The following is an 11,133-nucleotide window of genomic DNA, read 5'->3' as shown; positions in this document are numbered from 1 at the left end:
ACTCCTATTGCTTCTCTTTGTTTTGATGTGATTTCAAATGAGAAGAAACTCATCTATTTATAACAAGAAATCCTTGGTCTAATGGTGGATATAATGTCATGGCAAATGTCATGAAAACTTGGTCCATAAATTTGTTATAGTAGATATAGTGTCATAACAATTTGGCTCATACTTGAAAAGAAGCCAAATTAATGGCCATATTACACACACTATAAGAAAAAATTTGGTCAATAGCGACCAACTAATCTGGTCCTTATAGATTCCTCCGCTAAAGGTCATTAAGGACTAGATGTAGTGCTGGTCATTAAAACTGTTTCGCGCGGCCAGTTTAAAACTAGCCCTTAAATAATTTTTAAGGACCATGTTTCTGGTGCCTATTTGCATGTTTTAGGGACTAATTCCTGGTCCTTAGAATATTTTTGTGACTAGTTTAAATATGGTCGTTAAACAGTACTTTCGCGGCCAGTTAGAAGCTGGCCGTTATATCTTTTGCGAGAAGTTTAAAGCTGGTCGCTAAGTCGAACAGGGCAGCACTTCAAAGCTACAGATTTAGCAACCAAGATTTCTACTCCAAAAAAGGATTTAATGACTAACAGTCTAGCCCCTAAAGAAACATGTCACTAGTCCTAAAATCATATTCAATTTGCAACTAGCAAATCGAGTATATTAATATAAGGATGATATTGCTTTCATAAAATATTACCAAAAATGATCAACATGAGTTAGTTGCACCGTACATCAATGATATAAGCTAGCCACAATATAATGTTCATAAACATTTAGCAAAAAATTACATATCACTAATATCCCTCGATTGTAATGTAAAATTTTCTTGACATTCCTAGCAAAAAGATGGTCAATCCGTAATTGCCAAAAATCTGCTTCTTGTAAAACCTGTAGAAGAAATAAGAAATTTTAGTTAGAAAAACTATAACAGTGTAGACGGAACAAAATGAGGGCTAGACAGAAAAAAGAAGCAACAAAAAATTAATGGCTAGACACCATTGCTCCCTTTCATCACTTGAAAAATTTGTCTTAAGCTATATATAGGGACAAAGAATTGAGACAAATAGTTTAACTTAATGCAGTAAATCACAGTCTGTTATTTGTTCTGCTCTTAGCAAAAGGCTCCCATTCAAATGAACCAAATATCTAGCTACTTCCTATACTAAATGATAGGAGATATGAATTACTCATCAAGAATAAGGACAATTTGTATGAATTTTCCAGTTAAGGCCCTGCAATATCACCTGTTAAATTTCTTATTACTTATTGATCAAAGAGGTCCAAAAACAAACTTATACGTTCACAATTCCATTCACACGTTTGCTAAGGTTTACCATGCTAGGAGTATTAGAAATGGGCAGAGTGTTGCCATCAAAGTCATATCCAAGGAAAAAGTTCTAAGAGGTGGACTTGTGAATTAGATCAAACGGAATATATCTGTTATGAGACTAATCAGACATCCTAATATCGTACACCTTTACGAAGTCATGGCCACTAAAACCAAGATTTATTTCGGGATGGAGTATGATAAAGGAGGTGAACTCTTTAACAAGGTAGCGAAAGGAAGATTAAAGAGGACGTTGCACGAAGTTATTTTCAACCGTTGATAAATGCTGTAGATTTTTGCCATAGCAGGGGTGTCTATCACTGGGATTTGAAACTGAAAACTTACTGTTAAACGACGATGAAAACTTAAAAATTTAAGATTTTGGTTTAAGTTCTCTTGTCGAGTCAAAGCACTAAGACGGACTCCTACACACTACGTGCGGGACTCCAGCCTATGTTGCTCCAGAGGTAATCAATTGAAAAGGCTACAATGGTGCAAACACTGATATTTGGTCATGTGGGGTTGTCCTATTCGTGATACTGGAATAGATGATTGAAAAGGACTTGCACTCTACGGAACACCAAAAGGTGTAGTAGCAGGCCTTGAGGGAAAGGTTGGTCGATTAGGATATTCGGTGCCCATGGTCACAAAGGACCGCTTCCTGATGTTTTTCCACCAAAACAAACAAAAAGGAATGTTATTATTATATTAGCACAAAAAAAAAAGCAATGCAAGACTTATACATCAGCCGAAAATAGTAGGAAAGCAAAATATTTGCAGAGTTAAAGTACAATGCAAGAATGCAAAAGGGAAAAAGGGCAAAAAGGAAAGATAAGGACAAAGGATAAGAAAAACATCTCTGTCTAAGTAGATAAATACTTCACCGAAAGCTATTTTCATTTTGTCAATGAGCAGTCCGACGAGTTTGACAGCAGATAAGGAATAGTTCTGAGAAAGAGGGACAGGGCAAAGGGAAATATCAGTTGCATTTCCTTAAGTTTCCTACTGCGCAGAGAATCTGTTTCGAGTAGCTAAAATACCCATTTCATGGTGTGCAGTTTCATCCCCTTGACATATACATCTTTGACGAAACCGCCTCGTCCCACAGCTGTCTCACATCTTGAATTCCACCTGAAATTTCACTTCCTAGTGCTATTGCTGCACTGTAAGGTGAAATGCATGTGAGGCGTCTGATGATTAGATGACTTGTCGGCATTCCATATTTTATACCTCATTCATCCCAGCCACTTTTGACTGCTACACAGTCATCTCCAGATACAATGTAGAGATGCGAAGATGTTCTTATAGATTGAATTACTGATATTTCCTTACATGTACCGGTTTTTTTAATTTTAATGAACTATCAATTATATTGAATTTATTTACACTCTGTATAAAAACTAAATGGCTAGGATCTAGCTTCAGCAAATACAGAGGAAAAGCAAAAAATGGCTAGGATTCCAAATTTGAATGCATTTGATGTCATTTCCCTTTATGTTAAGTATAATTTATCCAGATTATTTGAGGAACCTTAAAGAATGAAGCTAAATTCATATCCTGGAAACCAGCATCCGACATCGTGTCCAAGCTGGACGATACCGCTAAATGCCTTAAACTAAATGAAGGCCTAAGACCAGGTCTTCATGATATTGTTTGGACATGGCAAGAAGGAAAAAAACCTCAGCAATCAGAAAATCAATATGTAACCAACCCCTAAGAAGCAGTAGCACAAGAGTTCAAACTAGAGATGAACCTAGAAGCCAGGAGACTACTTTATCAAATAGAACTTTTACCTTGTATGTGCATTTTTTAAGCATTCATCGTCCATTAAATGTTATTACTGATGTCCTCAACAATATATTTGTATCAATACATTATTATCACTTTCAATAACTAGCATCTCCGGTATGAGTTATCGAACTTCAACCACTAGCGTACATTAACAAATCAGTAATAAGACAAATAACTATGCACAACCAGTAAATTCATAATCAACAGCAGATATAAATTCTGCAAAGGATATATAATAACATACACTTAAATCAACAAATAAATTGATGTTTCAGGTAAGTTGTTACTCACTTGGTATCATCAAGGATCCGAATAGTCATTCTCCTGAACTGGAAGCTGGAAATTAGTTTGTTGCGCTAATAATAATTCTTTTAATTGCCTCACTTATTTCATCTCATTTTCGAAGTTAGACAGACGATTCTTCAAAGACTGGTTTTCATTTTCAGCTGCACGTAGCTTAGCCAATAATTCAGTTTTTGAGGAAGCTCCACCTTTCAAATCTTTCGCCTTTACTCTATCCCCAAACCAAATATATGACTACAACTGTGATGACCTAAAATATCATCTTTAAATCTAATAATTAATTCTATATTCTAAGACCTCAAAAAGCACTATTTGTCACTCCTCGACTTGTGTGCGAAGTCCGTAAAATTTTCCGGAATGTTTTTATGAGAAAAATGGATTAAAATGTGAACTAGAGCCTTAAAACTCAACTGAGTTGACTTTGGTCAACATTTTGAGCAAACGGGCCCGGATCAGTATTTTGACAGTTCCGGTAGGTCTGTATCATGATTTGGGACTTGGGTGTATGCCCGTAATTTAATTTGAAGGTTCCTAACTCAAGTTACAATTTAACGAAAACTAGTAATTTAAAGGCTAAAGATTTTCAAGTTTGACCACGGAATTGACTTTTTGATATTGGAGTCGGAATCCAGTTCCGAAAATTTGTATAGCTCAGTTATGTTATTTATGACTTGTGTGCAAAATTTGAGGTCAATCAGACTTGATTCGATAGGTTTCGGCATCAAATGTAGAAGTTGAAAATTTCATAATAGACTAAGGTTTCAAGTGAGTTCGCATAAGACCTAACTTCAAACGAGAATACCTCTCTTGGTATGAAGATTTATATGGTGTATTACCTATCAAAAGAAAGGTCTATGTGTCTAGTTTCCAAAACTTCAACCGTTTGTCATTTGGACATTCCTACAAGACATTATGACCAAATTACCAAAGGCTGTCAGAAGGCGATTCTGCGACCAATTATGCGAGCATTATGCGATCGCAAAATGGTCGCAAATTGATCCAGTACAGCCCAGTTCTGGGCACCGATTTGTGCGATCATTGTGTGACCTGTACACCAATTGTGCGGTCCATTGTGCGACCGCATAACTGAGTTCGGAGGGTTAATTTTCCTATTTTCATAACCCGACCCCATTTTGATAAATAGGCTTTGGGGTTTATTTTGGAGCAATTATCTGAGGGTTTTTAGAGATAAGTGAGAGTATTCTAGAGAGAGGAAGTAAATGAAGTCTTTTGTTCATCAAATTCTTGTTCAAGCCTTGAAATCCAACAAGAAATCCCTCAAGTTCTTCATCCAAGAGGTAAGGTTCTAACTCCTAATCTTCAATTTCGAGTTTGGGTAATGATGGGGGATTAAGAGTATGATTCTTGGAGTAAGTGTTCCTTATCCTATATTCATTATATTTCATGATTCCATATTCATTTACATCATGAATCCGTGAATTTAGGGAAGAAAAATCAGATTTTTATAAAATCTTCCAAAAACGAAAATTTAAGATTTGAAGGTTCATTTGATATCGGAATTGGATAATTTTTGTATGGTTGAACTCGTAGCGGAACGGGTGTTTGGATTTCGCGAGTTTTTCCGGGATTTTATGATGTGGATCCCACTGTCGAATATTTAAATGAATTTCGGATTTTTATCCGAACAATTAGTAAATTCATATGGAATTAATTCCTATGATTCGTATTGAGTATATCGAATTGTTTGTGAATAGATTTGAAGCTTTTGGAGATAAACTTAAAAGGAAAAGCTGTGGTCGAGTAATTGATTGGAATTTACAAAGCGAGATAAGGGTCGTGGTTAACCTTGACTTGAGGGAATAGAACCCTTAAATTATTTGTTATGTGAAATGCAGGTGAACGACGTATAGGTGAGGTGACAAGTGTCTATACGTCGTCAAATTAATTGTTTGCATACTTACTTGAAAAATCATAAATTGTTTTAAATCATGAATTAATTGTTATAATAATTGTTTCTCTCCTATTCTTTGTCAAATATTAATTCTTGAATTCATGCATTAATTGTTACATGCTATTTGAATTATGTCTCTTAATTGTTATTTGACATTTAGCATATTAAATATTAAACTGCCTATTTTCTCCCTGATTTTCATAATAACTTGTTATTTGTCATTGTTTGTTTCTTAATTAAATCATAATTATTGTATGTTTGTTGTCTTATAATTTTATATTAATTATTGCATTTATTGGGGAAATTTCTTCTATAAGAATTGGTAAATGAATATATTAGTGGAGCGGGTTGCACGCCGCAACAGAACTGAATTGGTAAATGTATATATTGGAGGAGCGGGTTGCACGCTGCAACAGAATTGATCGAAATGAATATACTGGGGGATCGGGTTGCACGCCGCAACAGACTTTATAAAAGCCCATATTGGAGGATCGGGTTGCACGCCGCAACAGACTTATTAAAAGTCCATATTGGAGGATCGTGTTGCACGCCGCAACAGACTTATTAAAAGTCCATATTGGAGGATCGGGTTGCACGTAGCAACAGACTTATTAAAAGTCCATATTGGAGGATCGTGTTGCACGCCGCAACAGACTTATTAAAAGTCCATATTGGAGGATCGGGTTGCACGTAGCAACAGACTTATTAAAAGTCCATATTGGAGGATCGGGTTGCACGTAGCAACAGACTTATTAAAAGTCCATATTGGAGGATCGGGTTGCACGCCGCAACAGACTTGATTAAAATGAATATATTGGAGGAGCGGGTTGCACGCCGCAATAGAATTGAATGTGAGTATATTGAGAGAGCGGTTTGCACGCTGCAACGGAAATTGATGAAAATGATATTTGGTTATGACTGTTGAGTTGACTTCAATTATTATAAATGAGTTACCTGATTATTTCTACTATTTGTTGTCGTTATTAATATTGCGTACAAGTTAATGTAAGTGACCCGCCTTAGCCTCGTCACTACTTCGTCGAGGCTAGGCTCAGCACTTACTAGTACATGGGGTCGGTTGTACTGATACTACACTCTGCACTTCTTGTGCAGATTTCGGAGTTGGTCCCAGTGGCGTACCATAGACTTGCTCGAATTTCAGCTACTCAGAGGAGACTTGAGGTATAACTGCACGACGTTCGCAGTTCTGAAGCCCCCGTCTACTTTACTTTAGCTGTGTGTTTGTTTCCAGACAACTTTATTTTATTCAGACCTTTATTTGTATTATTCTAGAAGCTCGTGCACTTGTGACACCAATTCTAGGATGGTATTTAGACACCGCTGTCTTTTTATGGATTATTCACTACATTTCAGACTTTACTTCCGCATTTGTTTATTTGTTATTAATAAATTTTAAAAAAAAATATTTTAAAATGGATAATATTATTCTAACATTGGCTTGCCTAGCAAGTGAAATGTTAGGCGCCATCACGGTCCGAATGTGGGAATTTCGGGTCGTGACAACAACTTTGAGGTCCAAAGCATTTTTCTACAATCTCTATGCTAGGAAGTGACGGTTCGGACTACACCAATTCCTGGATTTGAGCCTACAAAGTATATAGAGAATTTTTGTCAGATCCCATAATAACTAAAAGTAAAGAACATCTTTCAATTAACCAAACGCACATGTTTCTCGATTGTTTCTGGATCGACAAGTGTGTTATTCTTCTTGCGACTCTCGAAGAAAATGGTTGCCAAATCAGATGGTTTGCCATCTTTTCCACCCTTTATATAAAAGTAAATACGCCAAATAACGTCTCGTCAATATTAAGAAAAAATAGATTTGATAATAACACCTTTTGATAAATAATTTCTCTAATTGGCTTGCTACCAATATGATAAAGCATCTTCAATTTAGTTCTATTTGCTGCATTCCTGTTACTTCTTGTCAATATTTGAGTAACAATATTAAATTCAAATGCTATAAATAAACTATAAGTTAAAAGATAATATTATAAAATAAAATTACACAACTAGGTATTATGTCAAACCTGAAAACTTTCAGTAGAAAAATATTCCTTTACCGACCACTCCCCTTAATTCTTGTCTACCCCCTTGGGAACATTCTTAAGAGCCTCTTATATTGACTTACCCTTCACATACTTTGCATGAAATTGGCCTCTCCATTTGTTCCATAACTCTTTCATCCATCCCAAAATATGATTGCGATGAATATCCATGTCATCACTCTCAAATTTATCCTACAATATATCATGAGGGAAATATAGGTTGATATCCAATATCATCACAGAAACTCCATGTGATAGAGGAAAATATAGTTCTACAATGAGACTTGAAATGATCTGGCCAAATTATAAAATAAAAAAATAAAAATAAAAATCTTAGCTTTATTTTATTTTTGTGAATTTAAAACATAGAACTCCCAATTTTATTTTATTTTTGTGGAAAATGTGATAAGAACTCAATAATTAAGTACCAAGAATGGTAAGAAAAGAGGAATCAAAGAAGAAATTTGAATAATCTATCTAGTTACCGTATTGCATAACTTAATCAGTAGATGGAGAAAATGGAATCAAAGTGGAAAGCTTTGAACATTTCGAATTTTGGTATAGTGGCTTTTCGAAATCTTTCAATGGGCTGTAAAACATTTTGGCCTCAACATTCGGTTCATCTCCAAGTAAATCATTATAACGAACGTCCGCAGTGCCTTCATCATGATTAGGATATAAATCCCTCAGCATTTCATGTATTTCATCCTCATCCTCATAGTCTTCTACTTCATTATCATCTTCAACTTCGCATTCCAACTGTGGTACTTTTTACTCTGCTGAAGGTCAGCAAGTTGCTACAGGGATCGAGCTGATTAAAGGGGTTTTGGTTTTGACTAATGATGGACAAAAAGGATTTGATGATAAGGTAGCTTCAGGTGATCGAATAACTGTGCAAGAGGATGGTTTGAATCGAGCAAACAATGGTAGTAAGCAGCAATGAGTTACACTGGTGACTCAATAAGGTAACAGTGATCGAGTTGTTGTCGATCAAGTAGCGCATGATGTAATGCCTGAAGCTATTGTTGCTATCAGTGGTGACATTACTGTTGCTTCAGGTCAAGTTGAAGCAGGGCAAAAGATTGAGGGTGTAGGTGTGGAGAAGGTCAAGTAAAAGCCAACTGGAGAGGATAGGAGGTTGAAGGATATTCTTGCTGGTACGATTTTCGCGAGGATGTACACAGCTACTGCTGGTGCATTGAATGCTGCTACTGATCGAGCTAATACCTCAAACAAACCTGATATGGTTCAAGAACAGGTTGGGGCATCTGGTAATGTGAAGGAGTTACAAGATCATCAGTTGGTGAAAGAAGTAGCAGCGTTGGTGAAGTCTCAAAATCAAAGTCCTACTGCTGCAATGAAGTTTTCAAAGGATAGGAGTTCAAGTTTGAAGGTTGTTAATGCTGTGAATACAATTGGTATGGATGCTTTAGATGGTACACTTGCTACAGGTGATGAGGTAGATGTTCGGCAAGTTCAAAAACCAGTAGTTGATCATCCCACTGCTGGTGCACAAACAACTGGTCGTGACGGGGCAGAAGTGGTTGTCAATGTTGCTGATTTGGATGAGGCTGCTGATCGATCAAATATAATTAAAAAAGTGAATGTTGAAGCTAGGCAATCAGGCAACCCTAAAGAAACAGAGGCTAATGTGAAGGCTGGTGTTTTGATGCAACAGGAAAGGAAAACTCTGGACATGAAAGTGTTCGAGTTGCTGCAAATTCCAGCAGCCGATTCTGATGGGAATATTGGTGCATCTATAGCTAGTTTGAATGCCTATAAATTGGGCAATAATGAGAAGGAAAATGTGGAGGAAGGCTGGACCAAAATAGCTTGCAAAAAGACAGCTGCAACACAAACCATAGTGTGTGTACATGTAATTGTTTTGCAGAAATTTTTATTTTCCTATATTGTCAGCTTTATTCAAACCAAAAGTTTAAAGGGACATCATCTCTTGACCACTCGTAAATATTTAAGCTTGGTTAGACTACTAAAGACAACACCGTATAAGCCAAAAGTTTACAAGTAATGTATGTTATGTGTTTAAAAAGAAGGAACATGAGCTCAAGAGACTTGAAGGTCATAGAATTGGAAGAAGAAAAAAAAAATGAAAATGAAATCACAAAGTATCAAAAAAGTGTTGGCAACAATGTAACGATGGAGTTGGCTTTAAGAAGAGTCCAGTTAAATCAATTGCATACGAACGCAACATAATATATCGATATGTTACATTGCTAATTTACATCACTATTTATCTTCATCTAAGTTTTTAAAATATTAGATTTAGGTAATTAGTTTGCTATAAAATTTTAAGAACCCATAAAAATCATGGTAAAGAAACTGCACTAGAGCACATAATGGTAAAACAATTCAACCAATTCATCACCTCATATGAAAACCCACAAGACATCCTACAAAATTTTCATGATAGAGATAGAGAGATGCAAAGAACTGGAAGGACTCTTAACTAGAAGTGCGCCTCCATTATGACTATAAGCTCTGTTAATCTTTTGATTCTTCGCCCAGGTATCGGCTTCATCTTTTAACTTTTTCTTCTTTAATTTTCTTGTATACATACACACACTCCCTCTCTTTTTCTGTTTTTGGATGCTTTGGAATCTCAGATCATTAAATTCTGCAATGTGATTCACTCCATTTTTGCTAGATTTTATGTCAAAGCATTTGAATTCCAACTAAAGTCTCCATCTTTTTCTTTAAATTACAGGTTTTATTTATTGAATAAGCCCATAGCTATGGAGTTAGGGGATAACAAGATTTTTGAACGTAGGGATGCTGCTAGCAACGACTCTATTGGGAGCCCAACTCATGACCCTTCAAGAAAGTCCCTAGAAGAATTGTATAATGCAAATCGCAAAGGAGAAAACCATCGCAGAGACGAAACTCTACAAGAAAAACTCAAATTTCTCATCCTTGACCTACGAGCCCCGTCTTTATACCAATATTCTCACTTTTATCACTCACACAATAACTATCAATACTCTAAACAACCCAATTGCAGAAAAAAACTAAAGAAACAGAATATTACTGAACCCGATTTTTAATTTCTGGTTCAATCAGAAAAAAAAAACAAGAAGAAGAAAAAAGGAAACGAAACAGATAAAAGAGAAAGAAATTAAACTTACTCTTGATTAGGCAGATAATCCAATGGTAGAGTTTGTGAAAAGTATCGAAATTTGATGCCAACCTTCTGAGTTTGGAGTGATAAATTTTGCAACCTTCTAAGTTTTGACTGATGAAGTTTGCAACCTTCTGAACTTTGAAGAGAATTGAATTCGCCTCTTAATTAGGGATTGTAGCGTGAAAGTGAATTTTTGGAAGAGATTTTAGGGTGAAAGTGAATTTCTGGAGGGATTTTACCATGAAAATATATTTTTGGAGGTTTGTTTTTACTTTACTTTCAGATCCCCGCCCCCGTCCCGCTAAAATGAGTATTAGAGACCAGATATTAAATTTTATTTAGATCAAGAATAAGTCTAGTCGTGTATTCAGAAAAATATTGGGTATTAGAGACGAAAAGAAAATCTGATCCCTATAAGTACACTTTTGAGACCATATATAAAACTTGTCACTAAATATTGGTCGCTAATAAGCCTTTTTCTTGTAGTGAAATGGGATAGACCCATCAAATATACCCTTAATTTTGATTTTTCTTCTTCATTCCAAATCTTGATCTCAATCTCAAAAAATCTTCAAGTTTGAGAGGT

At 35.7% G+C, this 11,133-nt stretch overlaps 1 long non-coding RNA gene across 2 annotated transcripts; it reads right to left on the bottom strand.

The window, feature by feature from the left end:
- Window positions 1-661: 661 nt before the first annotated feature.
- LOC107782480 (uncharacterized) lies at window positions 662-10,914 on the bottom strand. 2 transcript variants are annotated; one of them, XR_012701082.1, is made up of 5 exons: window positions 10,552-10,914; window positions 7,492-7,600; window positions 7,026-7,124; window positions 3,416-6,946; window positions 662-894 (listed from the first exon to the last, which is right to left on the bottom strand). It is a non-coding gene; the product is annotated as an uncharacterized LOC107782480 (long non-coding RNA). The 2 variants fall into 2 exon arrangements; XR_012701083.1 differs by lacking the exon at window positions 7,026-7,124.
- Window positions 10,915-11,133: the final 219 nt, after the last annotated feature.

Source organism: Nicotiana tabacum, chromosome 17 (assembly GCF_000715075.1).
Source record: "Nicotiana tabacum cultivar K326 chromosome 17, ASM71507v2, whole genome shotgun sequence".
Lineage (NCBI taxonomy): Eukaryota > Viridiplantae > Streptophyta > Magnoliopsida > Solanales > Solanaceae > Nicotiana > Nicotiana tabacum.
This window is presented reverse-complemented; position numbering and strand designations above follow the sequence as displayed.